We start from the raw sequence: 14,802 nt of genomic DNA on the forward strand, positions 1-14,802 counted from the left end.
CAACACCACTATTATCTAGTTGTTGAGTGTTTCTTTCTCACCCAAAAAAAAGCCTTATAAGCTATTGGTGGTCATTCTCAATTCTTCCTTCTACCCATTCCCTTTGAATCAGTCTCTATAGAAAATACAAATTCTACATATTACACATGAATTGAATCACTAATATGTGGCCTCTTAGAATGTCTTCAGGGCTCATACACCGATAGCATATTTCAGTATTTCACTTCCATTGTAGCTGAATAATTCTATTGCATTGGTCTAGCACATTTTATTCATCCATTCAATTGTTGGACCCTTGGCCTCCTTTAGGCTACGGTGAATAGAGCTGCTATGAGTATATGTGTCCAAGTTCTGTGAAGATACATTTTTAAGTCTTCTGAATATATATGAGAATCGAATTTTGAAGTCATATGTTACCTACAATATTTAAAGGAACTACCAGATTATTTTCCAAAGAGGCTGCAGCATTTATATCCTACCAACAGCACTGAGGGTCTCAACGTCTCCATACATTGCCAGTATACACTTATGCTTCTTTATCCTTTAATTTCAGCCATCCTGGTAGGTGTGAAGTCACTTGGTTTTGATTTACTTCCACAATGACAAATGATATTGAGCATCTTCTATAATGTTCTATGGGCTATTTGTATTACTACTTCTCAGTTCTTTTTGTAGTTGTTTTGCTTGTTTTTTGTAACAGACTGGCTTCAAACTTGAAATGTTCCTACCTCTGCTTCTCCAGTGCTGGGATTATAAGCATCACATCTAGCTCTACCATTTTTTAAAAAATTGAATTGTCAAGATGGAAGACTTCTTCATATATTCTGGATATTCGATCCTAGTATCATATACAAGATTAAAAAATATTTTCTTCTTATTTGCATAAATTATGCAACGAGGTTTTGTTGTAATGTTTACATAGATGTGTGTGATGTACTTTGATTAAATTCACCTCTACCATTAGGACTCTTAACATTCCCCTCACTATTCCAATAGAATCTAGTTTCATTATTCTGTCGTGTGTGTGTGTGTGTGTGTGTGTGTGTGTGTGTGTGTTTTAATCATGCTCATACGCCAGCGCCTCTTCTTTCCTCCTCTCTGTTCCTGATGGTTTCTCCACCAGACAGTTCCCCTTTTGTGCTCATGTAGCATCACCATCATCACCAGCATTTTGGTCTAGATTCCACATGAGAGGAAACACGATATTTACTTTCTAGGCTTGGCTAATCTCCCTCTACATGATGGCCTGCAGTTCTATCAGTTTTCCTACATATTTTCTCCCATGCAGTAGGGGTTGTCTCACTTTCTTGGTCATGTCTTTAGGACATAAATTTTGAGTTTTGGTAGCTTGACTTCTTTTTCTTTTGTTGTTTCTTTTTTCTCTGGTTACCTACTCCAATGCTGTGAAGAGTTACTTCTAAATTCCCTGCTAAGAGTATTATGGTTTTAAATACAATGTCATTAATATTAAATTAGGTTTTAATTTGTGTAAGGTAACTATCATGCTGAAACTGCCACAATGAGTATTTTCTTTTTGCCAGTCCTGGGGCTTGAACTTAGGGCCTGGGCACCGTCCCTGGCTTCTTTGTGCTCAAGGCTAGCACTCTACCACTTGAGTCACAAGCACCACTTCTGGCTTTTTCTATATATGTGGTACTCATGTATACAAGGCAAGCACTCTACCACTAGGCCATATTCCTAGCACCACAATGAGTATTTTTAAGTAACAAAAGCATAAAATACAAAAGTATAAAGAAAAGAGTATAAGCAAAATACACAAAAAAATACAATTAGTCTTATCATGGTTTAAAATATAGTCACTGGGAACCAAAATCCTAGAGTCTGCTTCTAGTTACCATGTCTAAAAAGATCCTCTGGAAACTCTATACATCTTGACTAGAATAAGTATTCTAAACTATATATGTACTCTATATGTTTATAGATAATTACCAATACATTTATATCTTTTTGATATAGAGATAGTCTTACACTATTAAAAACCATTCATGTGAAAACTTCTGTGTGATCTCACTAATCCATAAATAAGACTATGTGAGTGGAAGGAGAAGTTATGCGCTGATACAATATTTGAAAATATGTATTTCAGCATGGGAAAAATAATCTTAGTTACCTAATGTTTTGAAGCCTGTTTCTACTTCTGTAATAGGGAAATGAGTCCTGCCTCAAAGATTATAAGGATGAGATATAACAACATACGAAAAATAATAATACCTCCTATCAAAGACAGTATGCTCAACAAATGGTAGCTGCTATTATTTTAACATACATTAAAATTTCTCTTAATAAGCTTTTATTTTGTGTGTGTGTGTGTGTGTGTGTGTGTGTGTGTGTGTGTGTGCGCCAGTCCTAGGGGTTGAACTCTAGATCTAGGCGCTGTCTCTGAGATTTTTTTGCTCAAGGCTAGTGTTCTACCACTTGAATTTTTTTGGTGGTTAAATAGAAATAAGAGTCTGGGGGACTTTCCTACCCAGGCTGGCTTCAAACTATGATCCTCACATCTCAGCCTCCTTAGAAGTTAGGATTACAGGAGTGAGCCACTAGATCCAGTTGTTTTTAATAAGTTGTAAAATACATTTTCTAGACTGTGATGTAGCCCAGTGGAAAACCACTTGTGTAGCCAAAAAAGAAAAGACAAAATAATAATAATACAATATATTGGGGGGGGGGGTATCCTCCATTCTGTTTGCCCATAGAGGACATAGAGGAAATAGAGCAAACAGTGATTTGTGCTCAAAATAAATACTGTGGGAAGAATCTACATAGTTAGAAAAACTTTAAAGACATATATCCATTTCCCATTCTTAGTTTAAATTGGTTACTTGTCCACTAGCATTGACCTTTTTATTTATTTATTTGTTTGTTTGTTTATTTATGTATTTGCCAGTCCTGGGGCCTGAGCACTGTCCCTGGCTAGCACTCTACCTCTAGAGCCACAGCGCTACTTCTGGCTTTTCCTGTTTATGTGGTGCTGAAGTACCAAACCCAGGGCTTCATGTATTCTAGACAAGCACTCTACCACTAGGCCACATTCCCAGGCCCAGCACTGAGCTTTTTGAGAGCTAAGGAGTTAACTTTCCCAGGAATATTTTACTGATCATTTTCTTGACTATTTTCTGGGAAAGCAGCACAGTATACTCCAGTAAAAATAAAAATTAGGAAAGCTCTGACTCCACCATTAACTGTGTAACCTGGAGATTTGCCTTCTTTCTCTAGTGTTTCATCTCCTATTCGAGGTAAGGATAAAGGAAGGGAAGGAGAAAAGGGGAGGAAGGGAGGGAGACAGTGAGGGAGGGAAGGAAGAGAGAAAGGAGATGGAGAGGAAGGATAAAATGTGAAAGGGGTGGAGTAAAGGAAATGCTGAAATTCAGATTGTAACTAGTTTGAAATATTCTCAACTCTGTGGCAAGCTCATTGTTTAGCCAGTCTACAAGCGATTTATGTTACTCTAACCTTTGAGACAGCATTTCTATCACATTTGGCTTTTGGAGGTAATCCTTAACCCAAAAGATAATCTTGTTTGTCATCTCTACCCAAAAGTCAAGCATCCATATGTTCAGTGCAAGGAGGGCTCTGTGCAAGGTTCAAGACGGTCATAGAGGCTGACTCCCCAGATGCTGTGAGAGATCAAAGGGAAAATTGTCCAGGGTAAAAGTCCCTTGGGAATCACAGTGAGCCCACAACCTGGAGGAACTGTGTTGTCCCAGAAACAAACTAAGCTTTGAAAGGAAATAGAAGACCCCTCTTATTTCACAAGATGTACAGCTGGCCAGCTCACATCAAGCAGAAGGTAACCAAAACAATGCTTAAATTTTTCTGTTCCTATCACCTGTCTGAGGGTGGGAGGCAGGGTGGCAGGGGTATTTAAACAACTCATTCATTCAGTGAATATACAGTGACAAGTTATTATATGAAACTATTCTAGGCACTGGGAGCATAACAGGAAACAATATAAAGCTCCTGTACTCATGAGGCTTGCATGCTCATGAGGAAGACTGGCAATAGATAAACAAGTGTGTACAGGTGTACATGCATCTAAGTATATACATATGTGTGCACACACTTGTGTGTCTACTTAGCTATTGTTGTGCATCAGTCATAGGGCTTGAACTCAGGGCCTGGGCACTATCCCTGAGCTTTTGTGCTCAAGGCTAGAGCTCTACCTCTTTGGGCCACAGCTCTACTTTAAGTTTTCTAGTGGTTAATTAGAGGTAAGAGTCTCAGGGACTGCCCAGGTTGACGTCCAATGTTGATCCTCAGATCTCAGCCTCCTGAGTAGATAGGATAAAAAGTGTGAGCCACCAACATGGCAGTAAAGTGCTTTGAAAACAGAGAGCAATGAAAATGATATATAGAGAATATAGGTAGGGAGTTGGGTATGCATTGCTATTGTAAATGGGGTGGTTGGAGTGGATTGCCCAGATTAGGTGACTTGTAAAGACAGAACTGAAAGATAGGAAAGTGAGACATCTGAAGGAGGAATATTCTAGGCAGAAAGAACAGTAAGTGCACATCCATGAGGGGAAAGTATTGTGTGTGTGGTATGTGAGGAACAGCAAGGCAGCCATTGTGGCTGACTCAGAGAAATCAAGATAGAGAGTAGCAGGAGGTGACTGACTATGGTGAGGGTAAGGGGGCATAGCAAGCAGGGCTTGAAGAACAATGGACCCGCTTGGGCTTTCATGTCAAGCAACATGCAGATAGACCCACTGAACAATTCTGAATAGAGACATGATCTGACATGTTCTGAAGCAATTTCTCAAGCTACTAAGAATATCCTGGGGAGGTGGCAACAGGGACACCAATCAGTTTATTGCAATTATCCCAACAAGAAGGATGGGGGCTTCGAGGCTTCGATAAGTATGGCAGCTAGGAAGGCACGAGAAGGAGCTGGATTCTGGATAGATTGTTGAAAGAAGGGCCAAAAGGATGTGCTGATAGATGTGATGTGGAGAGTGAGGAAAGTAAAGTAGTAAAGAGTGTCTACAAGGTTTGGAGGCTGATCAAGACTGTGGGAGGAGCAAACCAGAGGGCAGAAGGGTATGGTGACTCAGGAATTCAATTTGGGATATGCTGATTTTGAACTATGTATTATACATCCAAGAGGAGATGAATCTGAGATTCAAAAAGGAAGTCTTTGATAGGGATACAAATTTAGGAGTTACTGGCATATGTATGGAATTTAAATGAGACTGGATGAGGACCTTTAGGGAATGAGTGTGAAGGAGAGGAGAGATTTCTTGACCTGAGGGGATTGCCAACATTGAGATGACAGGAAGATAAGAAGAATGGAAGGTGGGCTGGGGATGTGGCCTAGTGGCAAGAGCGCTTGCCTCGTATACATGAAGCCCTTGGTTCGATTCCCCAGCACCACATATATAGAAAATGGCCAGAAGTGGCGCTGCGGCTCAAGTGGCAGAGTGCTAGCCTTGAGCAAAAAGAAGCCAGGGACAGTGCTCAGGCCCTGAGTCCAAGGCCCAGGACTGGCAAAAAAAAAAAAAGAAGAAGAATGGAAGGCTGAGAAGCAGAATTGAGGTAGGAGCATAAGAAAGAGGGAGCTCCAGGGCTGGGGATATAGCCTAGTGGCAAGAGTGCCTGCCTCGGATACACGAGGCCCTAGATTCGATTCCCCAGCACCACATATACAGAAAAACGGCCAGAAGCGGCGCTGTGGCTCAAGTGGCAGAGTGCTAGCCTTGAGCGGGAAGAAGCCAGGGACAGTGCTCAGGCCCTGAGTCCAAGGCCCAGGAATGGCCAAAAAAAAAAAAAAAAAAAAAGAGGGAGCTCCAGGTGTGGCCTGTAGCCCACACCTGTAGTCCCAACTATGTGGGAGAGGAAGGTAGGAGGATCATGGTCCAATGCTAGCTAAAGTCAAAAGTGGGAGACTCTAGCTGAAAAAAACAACTAAAGAAAAAAGGACTAGTGGCTGGCTCAAGTGGCAGAGCACTCACCTTGAAAGCACAAGTCCCTTAATTCAAATTCCAGGATAGCCAGAAAGAGACAGAGGTTGATAATAAATAGATATTCTCCTGAAGTCAGATGAACAAAGGGGAAATTCAAATTCAAAAAATAAAATAAGAAAAATGTTTTTGTGTCTGATCATATCTCTATTTTGCAGATAAGAAAACTGACCCAGAATGACTCTAAGTGACCTGTCCAAGGTCTCACTGGAAGTGGTAGCTAAGGCAACAGTGGATTGTGGTTTCTTCTCACTCACTGTATCACTTCGCCGCCTAGTGGTACTCATGTGACATTTTCCTCCCACAGCACTGTTATAGAGCAAGGTCTTCCTCCATAGAGCCCACTGGTTCTTCGCCAATTTTTTTCTTTTTGTTTCTTTCTTGTGGAACTTGGGTTTGAATTCAGAGCCTTACAAAAATTTATCGGGATCATACAGTGGTAACAATGTTCAATTTTTTGTTTATTTTTATTTTTTGCCAGTCCTGGGCCTTGGACTCAGGGCCTAAGCACTGTCCCTGGCTTCTTTTTAGCACTCTGCCACTTGAGCCACAGTGCCACTTCTGGCTGTTTTCTATATATATGGTGCTGGGGAATGGAACCCAGGGCTTCATGTATAGTAGGCAAGCACTCTTGCCACTAGGCCATATTCCCAGCCTACAATGCTCAATCTTTACCTATACCAAAAACCAGGCCCAACAAAAAGCCAAACTTATATTTATTAGGAATCAGGTTGCTGTAGAATTTATCAATTAATCATCAATTAATCATCACCTGCGGAAATATAGCATGTTTTAAAGCCTTGAGTTCAATCTGAGGGAGGGAGGGAAGACAGTATAATGAGCCTGAACCTTAGCAACAACAACAAAAATAAAAAACCCTATAAGGAAAATCTTCTCTTCTACCACCTTTCAATTCCCCTACTTTAATTAGGTATCCTTTTCTGAAGTGCCCTAACACATCACCTTTGAAAGAACAAAGGCCATACTAGAATATGCATGCAGCACCATTATTAAGTAATAGCACTGTAATTTTTTCACTAGCTAAAACTGCCTTAATTTCCCTTTTTGCAGGTGACTATCTCACTTCCCAATCCAAAGACCACTGTGAACAAAAGCTTAGGCACTAAACATAAAAGGCTATTATCAAATATTTCAAAAAGGTGATCCTACTGGATACCAGTGGCTCACACCTGTAATCCTAGTTATTCAGAAGACTGAAATCTGAGGATCACAGTTCAAATCTAGCCCATGCAGGAAAGTCTGTGAGACTCTTGTCTCCAGTTAACCACCAAAGAACCAGAAGTAGAGCTGTGGCTCAAAGTGATAGAGCATTAGCCTTTAGACTAAGTTTTTTAAAAGGCTCAGGGACAATGCACACTTCCAGGACGAGTGCATGCACATGCCTGCACGTGCCCACACACATGTGCATGCACACACACACATACACACACACACACACACACACACACACACACACACACACACCAAAGGTGAACCTTCTTTTCACCATTTAATGACAAGGAGAGTATTACAAGAATGTCACCTGCTCACCTCTCAGACTTCCTTTTCCCTGTCCCCAACACAAACCCTATTTATTATCAAACAGTAAACACTCTCTCCAGCATGACCCCCCCCCCCCCCGCTACTGAGCTGTTAAGTATTAGAGCAAGACCCAGAGAATAGAAGCCAGCCCTCTGAACTTAAAAGATGGTGATGCTGCTCTCTGGAGACTGCTACCTAGTTGAATCAAATCCTCAGAGCCATAAATGTTCCCCACCAAGTATTAACTTGAAATGTTAAAATAAGTCAGTTCCTAGAGGTAAATGAGACATGTGGATCTGTTTCTCTGACTAGAAATATTTTGATGTCTATTATTCATACTATTTTCATTAACTCAACAACAAAAAAAAGCAAACTAAAGCATAAAGATTCAGAACTTACAGGTTTGTACCTTAGCTTTAAAGGAATGATATCTGGCTTGCAAGGAGTACTGCAATAATATAATCCCCACATTTCTTTGATGTCTAGGCTTAACACAAATCCCAAAGTCAGATTGGGATTCTGCCTGAAGTGGCTGCTTTCTCAGTAAGTGGTGTTAGTGAATTAGACATCACATGGAAAGTCATCTCTCTCTGTTGGTGGACAGCATGCTTCACCAGCCTATCTGCTCCATCTGACTGCACCACCTCAGACTTTTAGAAGGCTAGCCTGGAAAATATTTGTAAGAAAAATCGCTGTCACTCTGTAGTGGACCAGCTCACAGGGAACTTCTGATTACCTAGCAATATGAGCCTGTCCTTGGCTAACAAATGTTCTCACTCTTTAACATATATTCCTGGACTCAGCACTTTTCAGTCCTTTCATTCTCTTTACAGCCAGCATGTGTGCAAGGGCTCCTGAGGATTGTGGGTGGCAATGTGCCAACAAATGTGAACTAAAGGTCCACTGTCCATTTCCCAGACAGGGATGAGGGTCTTTGAGCAGCCACCGGTAGGTCACACTTGGGTTTCTAAGAAGACTAGCCCAAATTCAAGTGTCAAGCATTTCACAGTTACTGTATCTCCACATGCTGCTAGGAGCTGTGTTAGTTGTTTCATATTCATAATGTGTGTCACTTATAGCCTATGAAGTAGGAAGAGAGTCCTGACTATGTGTAAGACACTGTTACAAATTTGCCCACATTTTCTTAATGTGGAAAAGTTCTCAATGTCTACAAGTATGAGAGGTAGGTATTATTAACCCTATTTTTTTTCAGATGGGAAAACAGATCCAGAGAAGTTACAGGACTTCAGGTTACAAGTTGCCAGCTATTAGGTCCTGAAGCCAAGACCATTTGACCTTCTGGTTTAGAGTGCTTAGATTATGGGTTCCTTAAGGTCATCAGTGAGATGCTGCTTTAGTATGTCACCAAAAAAAAAAGAGAAAAGGGAAACTTTTTTAAGAATACATAGAAAAATATTTCTCAAACATGTAATCCTAAAATTAATCATCTTATGTAATCCTAAAATGAATTTCCCTGAAACAAAAACATGAAGAAGATGGGATATATTCCTTTCAGCCTATCCTAACCCTACCCATTTACCATGCCTCCTCTATGATGGCTTCTCTGACTGCTCTTCATCTGAACACTCAGCTCTAGCTATCAGTACCATTTGTTTAAACTTACCATATATAGCTTTATATTGTTAGTTTCTCCTTTTTCCAGTCCTAATTACCTGATAGATATTTTTTTGGCAATACAAAGGCCATGTGCTTTCTAGGCACTGCTCTACCACTTAAGCCATGTCCTTTTTGCTTTTGCCATTTTTCATATAGGGTCTTACTTTTTCTCCAGGCTAACATGGACCATGAGCCCTCTATTTGCAAGCTTGTAACTAGGATGACAAGCCCATGCCACTGTGCCAGCTTTTTATTGGTTGAGATGGGATCTGGTAAACTTTTTGCCAGATCTGGCATTCAACTGTGATCCCAGCTTCCCAAGAAGTTAGGATTACATGAGTGAGCCTGTGGAACTGTGTCTGGATTAAAATTTTGAATGAGTAGAATAGCAAAAAAGGAAAAAATAAAACTCCTGGACAGTTGTCAATGGACTCATTAGCCCCTAAAATATCTAGAGCTGATTATTTCAGTGGAAGCATCATGACTTCATTGCATCCCACCTGCAAAGGAGAAATCAGAGCAGATCTCCCATTTCAGTAGGAATGAACGTACAGAGTTGCTCTGCAGTGAAGAAGCAAAAGACAAGAAGTCTGAGGCCAGCTCCAAAACAAGGTGCAAGCTCCAGCCACAAAATTAAGAGATAGGGAATTAAATCAGGCCAGGTGTGGTGGTTCATGCCTGTAATTCCAGCTACTTGAGAAGTGGAAGTAGGAGGCTTACAGAAGAAAAGAGACATTCTTTGAAAAATAACTAAAGGAAAAAAAGAGTGAGAAACCAGGTGCTGGTAGTTCAAACTTGTAATCCTAGCTATTCAGGAGACTGAGATATGAGCACTGCAGTTCAAAGCCAGCCTGGGCAGGAAAGTCCATCTGTGAGTCACTTATCTCCAATTACCCACCAGAAAACCAGAAGTGGAGCTGTGGTTCAAAGTGGTAGAGCACTAGCCTTGAGCAAAGAGAGCTCAGGGACAGTGCCCAAGCCCTGAGTTCTAGTCCCATGACCAACAACAACAAAAGAATGAGAGTATGGCTCAATATGGTCAGAGGAATAACTTTAGGTCAATCGTGAGTATCTTTAAGAAATAGTTCCCAGAGTTCTTATACTAACTCATAAAATCTTATGGACATCAAAAGTTTTTAACCTTTCTTCTTTCTTGTTCCACAAGCAAGTTTCATTACCTTGCTGGCATAGAGCCAGCTTTCATATTTTGGGGAAACATTCATCACCATGGTTGCTAGTACAGTGGCTCAGGTAAAATGCATACTGCATGGGACGAGCTCTCTACACCACGGTGAGTGAACTAGAATTTGCCAACAGGTTCTACTAAGTGATTTTCTGGCTGCCAAAGGGCTGCAATCCCAGATGACTGCATGGGTAGTGAGTCTTATGGGATGGGCACTATGTTGGCAGGCTGGTTTTCCATGGAGACATGTTCTGAGACTGTATATGTCAGAGCACCCATTTTCCTCTAAAGAAAACAAAGACACATAGATATTCTGTGTAACCAGTTACTATTCTTTTAACAGAGAGATCTCCTTGACAGAGTTCTGATGTAGTTTATAGATATTCTTAGGCAAGAATGTTTTAGTCATACAAAAACAAACTGCTTAACTTATTAATGATGTAAACTTTGGCCTCTTTACTATGATTCATACTTCTCTAAATGCTTTGTAGAAAATAACAATAATTTCTTATAAACACAAGATAGATACAGGGGGGAAATTGGACTGCCTAATTATTTGCTGGAAGAAAGGCTACCTAATCTTCAAAAGTCGGTTGCATATTGCCATGGTTTGACTGTTTCCCGAAAGTTCAAAGTTCAAGTGTTGAAGTGTCTTAATTGTTCAATGTGGTAGTGCTGTGAGATGAGGCCTATTGGAAGGTGTTTGAGTCTTTGGGGATGGGACTCTCATAAAAGATTAATGCCTTTCTTATGAGAACTGGTTAGCAATCCTAGGAACTTTTGTTTTTTCTTTCCCCGTCCTCTTCCATTTTTCCACCATGAAGCAGCATGAGGCCTTTACCCAATGAGGTGGCCCAATTTGGACTTGCAGCCTCCAAAACTATGAACAAAAATGTGCCTTTTTAGCTAGGCACCAGTGGTTCATACTTGTAACTCCAGCCAGCCTAGGCAGAAAAAGCACATGAGACTTATCTCCATTTAACAAGCAAAAAGTCAGAAATGGAGTTGTGACTCAAGTGGCCCTAAGTTCAAGCCCCAGTCCCAACACCAAAAAGAAAAAGATAGCCTCTTCATAGAGGACTCAATTTGGGGCATTCTGTTACAGCAACAGAAAACATACTAAGATATTTGGGGTTTAAATTTAAAGTTAGTAAAGTAATTTAGTGCATCAAACATGTAAATAGCACTGGATTTAAAAACTATATAGAGGGGCTGGGGATATGGCCTAGTGGCAAGAGCGCTTGCCTTGTATATATGAAGCCCTCGGTTCGATTCCCCAGCACCACATATGCAGAAAATGGCCAGAAGTGGTGCTGCGGCTCAAGTGGCAGAGTGGCCTTGAGCAAAAAGAAGCCAGGGACAGTGTTCAGGCCTAAGTCCAAGGCCCAGGACTGGCAAAAAAAAAAAAAAAACTGTATAGAAGATGAAAAGAAAGCCAGGTCTGTATTTGTCCCTCAGCTTTCCAATGCTATTTTCTACTCCTTTTAGAGGACAGGTGACCCTAAAGCAGGAAATGATGAAGTCTCCCCATGGCCATTACCAAGAGATGGTTCACACAGCACTTGTTTTGCTCACTCAGTCCTACAAAATAAGTAGGATGCATTGAGCTTGCTATAGTCTGAAAGTTTGTGTCCGCAAAATTCAAATGTTGAACTTAATCCTCAGTTCCATGGTATTGACATGGGAATTTGAGGGTAATAAGGTAATGAGGGAGAACTCTGATGAATAGAATTAGTATCCGTATTAAAAAAAAAAAAAATCCCGAGGGAAACATTAGTTTCATAATATTAACGTAATGGGTTGATTGTTCATCAGACTTAAAAAGAAAAACAAATTCATCAACTTTACTTCTAAAACCTATTTTTGCAATGTCAGTCTCCACTCTGATTTTGTTGTTGTTTTTTTTTTGGGGGGGGGGGTGGGGGCAGTCTTGGGGCTTGAACTCAGGACTGGGCACTGTCCCTGAGCCTCTTTGTGCTCAAGGCTAGAGCTACCACTTGAGCCGCATCACCACTTCCAGCTTTTTCTGAGTAGCTTATTGGAGATAAGAATCTCATGGACTTTTCTGGCCAGGCTGACTTTGTACCATGATCCTCAGATCTCAGTCTCCTGAGTAGCTAAGATTATAGTACAGGCGTGAGCCACCAGCACCCAAATTTAAATTTTTCTCTTCTTTTGTGGGGCTTGAACTCAGGGCCTCTTTGTGCACAAGGCTAGCACTCTACCACTTGAGCCACAGAGCCACTTCCATCAGTCTCTACTTTGAAAGGACAAATCCAGCCAGGTGCTGGAGGCTCACACCTGTACTGTAATCCTAGTTACTCAGGAGACTAAGGTCTGAGGATTATGGTTCATAGCCCAGGAAGGAACGAACATTCATGAGATTCTTATCTCCAATTAACCACCAGAAAACTGGAACTGGCGCTGTGGCTCAAAGTGGTAGAGCACTAGCCTTGAGCATTAAAAGTTTAGGAACAGTTCCCAGCCTTTTCGTTCAAGACCCATAACAGAAAGAGAGGGGGCAAAGGGAGGGAGAGAGGGAGGGAGGAAGGGAGGGAGGGAGGAAGGGAGGGAGGGAGGGAGGGAAGGGAAGGAAACAAAGAGGAAGGAAGGAAGGAAGGAAGGAAGGAAGGAAAGAAGGAAGGAAGGAAGGAAGGAAGGAAGGAAGGAAGGAAGGAAAGAGGAAAAAGAAAGAAAGAAGGAAGGAAAGAAAGAGAAAGGAAGGAAGGAAAGAAGGAAGGCAGGCAAATCCAAGAACATATTTTTATGGTAGATGATAACTTTTAAAATATTTGTTCTATTCGTATCAGAAAAAGATGCTACTGAAACTTTAAAATGAAGTCAACTTCTTTGGAGGGAAGAAAAGACTCCTTGCTCACTCTGAGAAGGCAGAAAAATACAACATTAAGATAACCTGTCAATTTGATTCAGCTGATCTATTTCCAACAATTTGAACCTAAAAGGTTCTGTATCCTTGGTGTGACATACCTTCCAACAGATCTCTTGATTGCTTTCTATAGATGATGCCTCTCAATGCTTTGGGATTCACTGATTAAAAACTTTGAAGTTTGGGGCTGGGAATATGGCCTAGTGGCAAGAGTGCTTGCCTCCTATACAAGAAGCCCTGGGTTCAATTCCCCAGCACCACATATACAGAAAATGGCCAGAAGTGGCGCTGTGACTCAAGTGGCAGAGTGCTAGCCTTGAGCAAAAAGAAGCCAGGGACAGTGTTCAGGCCCAGAGCCCAAGGCCCAGGACTGGCAAAAAAAAAAAAAACACTTTGAAGTTTATATTCCTATATATCTTATTACTCTAAACAGTGTATGGACATTTTTTGCATACATACAGGCTTCAGTTCTCAGTAGATTATTTTAAATGCAAAAATCTATAAATAGCAAAAACTGTCTAATGATAAAGTTTAGTAAAGGTAATAAAAAACCTTTATTAAACAAGAAGGTAATTTAACTCAAAACAGATAAATGGAAAGTTGGAAACTTTCTCACGTGTTTTATTACGGAAGATTTTTCAGTAGAAAAAGAAGCCAGGAAAGCGACCACTAAACAGAAAAATAAAGACGTTTCTATATGAAAGAATTTATTAAAATAGCCAATATTAGGAGATAAGCAACTTTTAAACATTTACAAATAAGAAATATCAGTTTCCCCCAACATCCAACAAAACTAAATTATTTGTTTTGCTAGTCTCAGATTCCTTTCCATCATTAAATTTTACAGAAATATGCATGCTTTGAAATACTTTAAGAAAACAACAACAACAACAAACAGGTAAAAGTATCCAAAGAGCTAAAGAAACATTAACAAGAAACTTCTTCGAACTAGATACCGTTCTCTAAAAAACCAGATTGGGCAATATTTGCTGTTGGGAAAAAAAACTGTTCTACATATTATTTTCACAATTTGACACAGAAAGATATTTATATTGTATGATATTTTAAATGTGGAGGGGGGTGGTTTCAGGGCTGACAATCAAAAGGCTGCCAACCCAAAACCTGAAGGATGGTAGACCAGCACTTTACCCATTGAGGTATGTCCCCCATCCCATAATCATTCTATGATTTGTACTTATTAGTAATCTAAATAAAATTAAATTATGAATGTATAGAACATACAAAATGAGATTCTATCTGGTTCACATTTCCACATTACCTTTCTACATCATCTGCTTCTGGGTTTTCAATTTAAAAAATTCTTTTTGCTTGTAAGTCTTCATCTTTGTCAACGGTCAGTTGCTAGAGCTTTACAACGTTGTCATACTAATACAATCACAAAGTGAAATGGCAAGGAGCAGCTTGGGAAGACACAGGAGAGTGGGTATTTTATTACATTTCTATACGAGATCATTGTTTCTAGGAGGTAATTCATAAATTTTTAATCCTTCCTTCTGTTCTTGAGCAATGTGAAAAGGGCCACTTGACCTAGTTCAACCTCTTCTATCACAGCAGTGGCAATAATTTTATTGTGT

The sequence above is a fragment of the Perognathus longimembris genome, chromosome 10 (genome assembly GCF_023159225.1).
Source record: "Perognathus longimembris pacificus isolate PPM17 chromosome 10, ASM2315922v1, whole genome shotgun sequence".
Classification (NCBI taxonomy): Eukaryota; Metazoa; Chordata; class Mammalia; order Rodentia; family Heteromyidae; genus Perognathus; species Perognathus longimembris.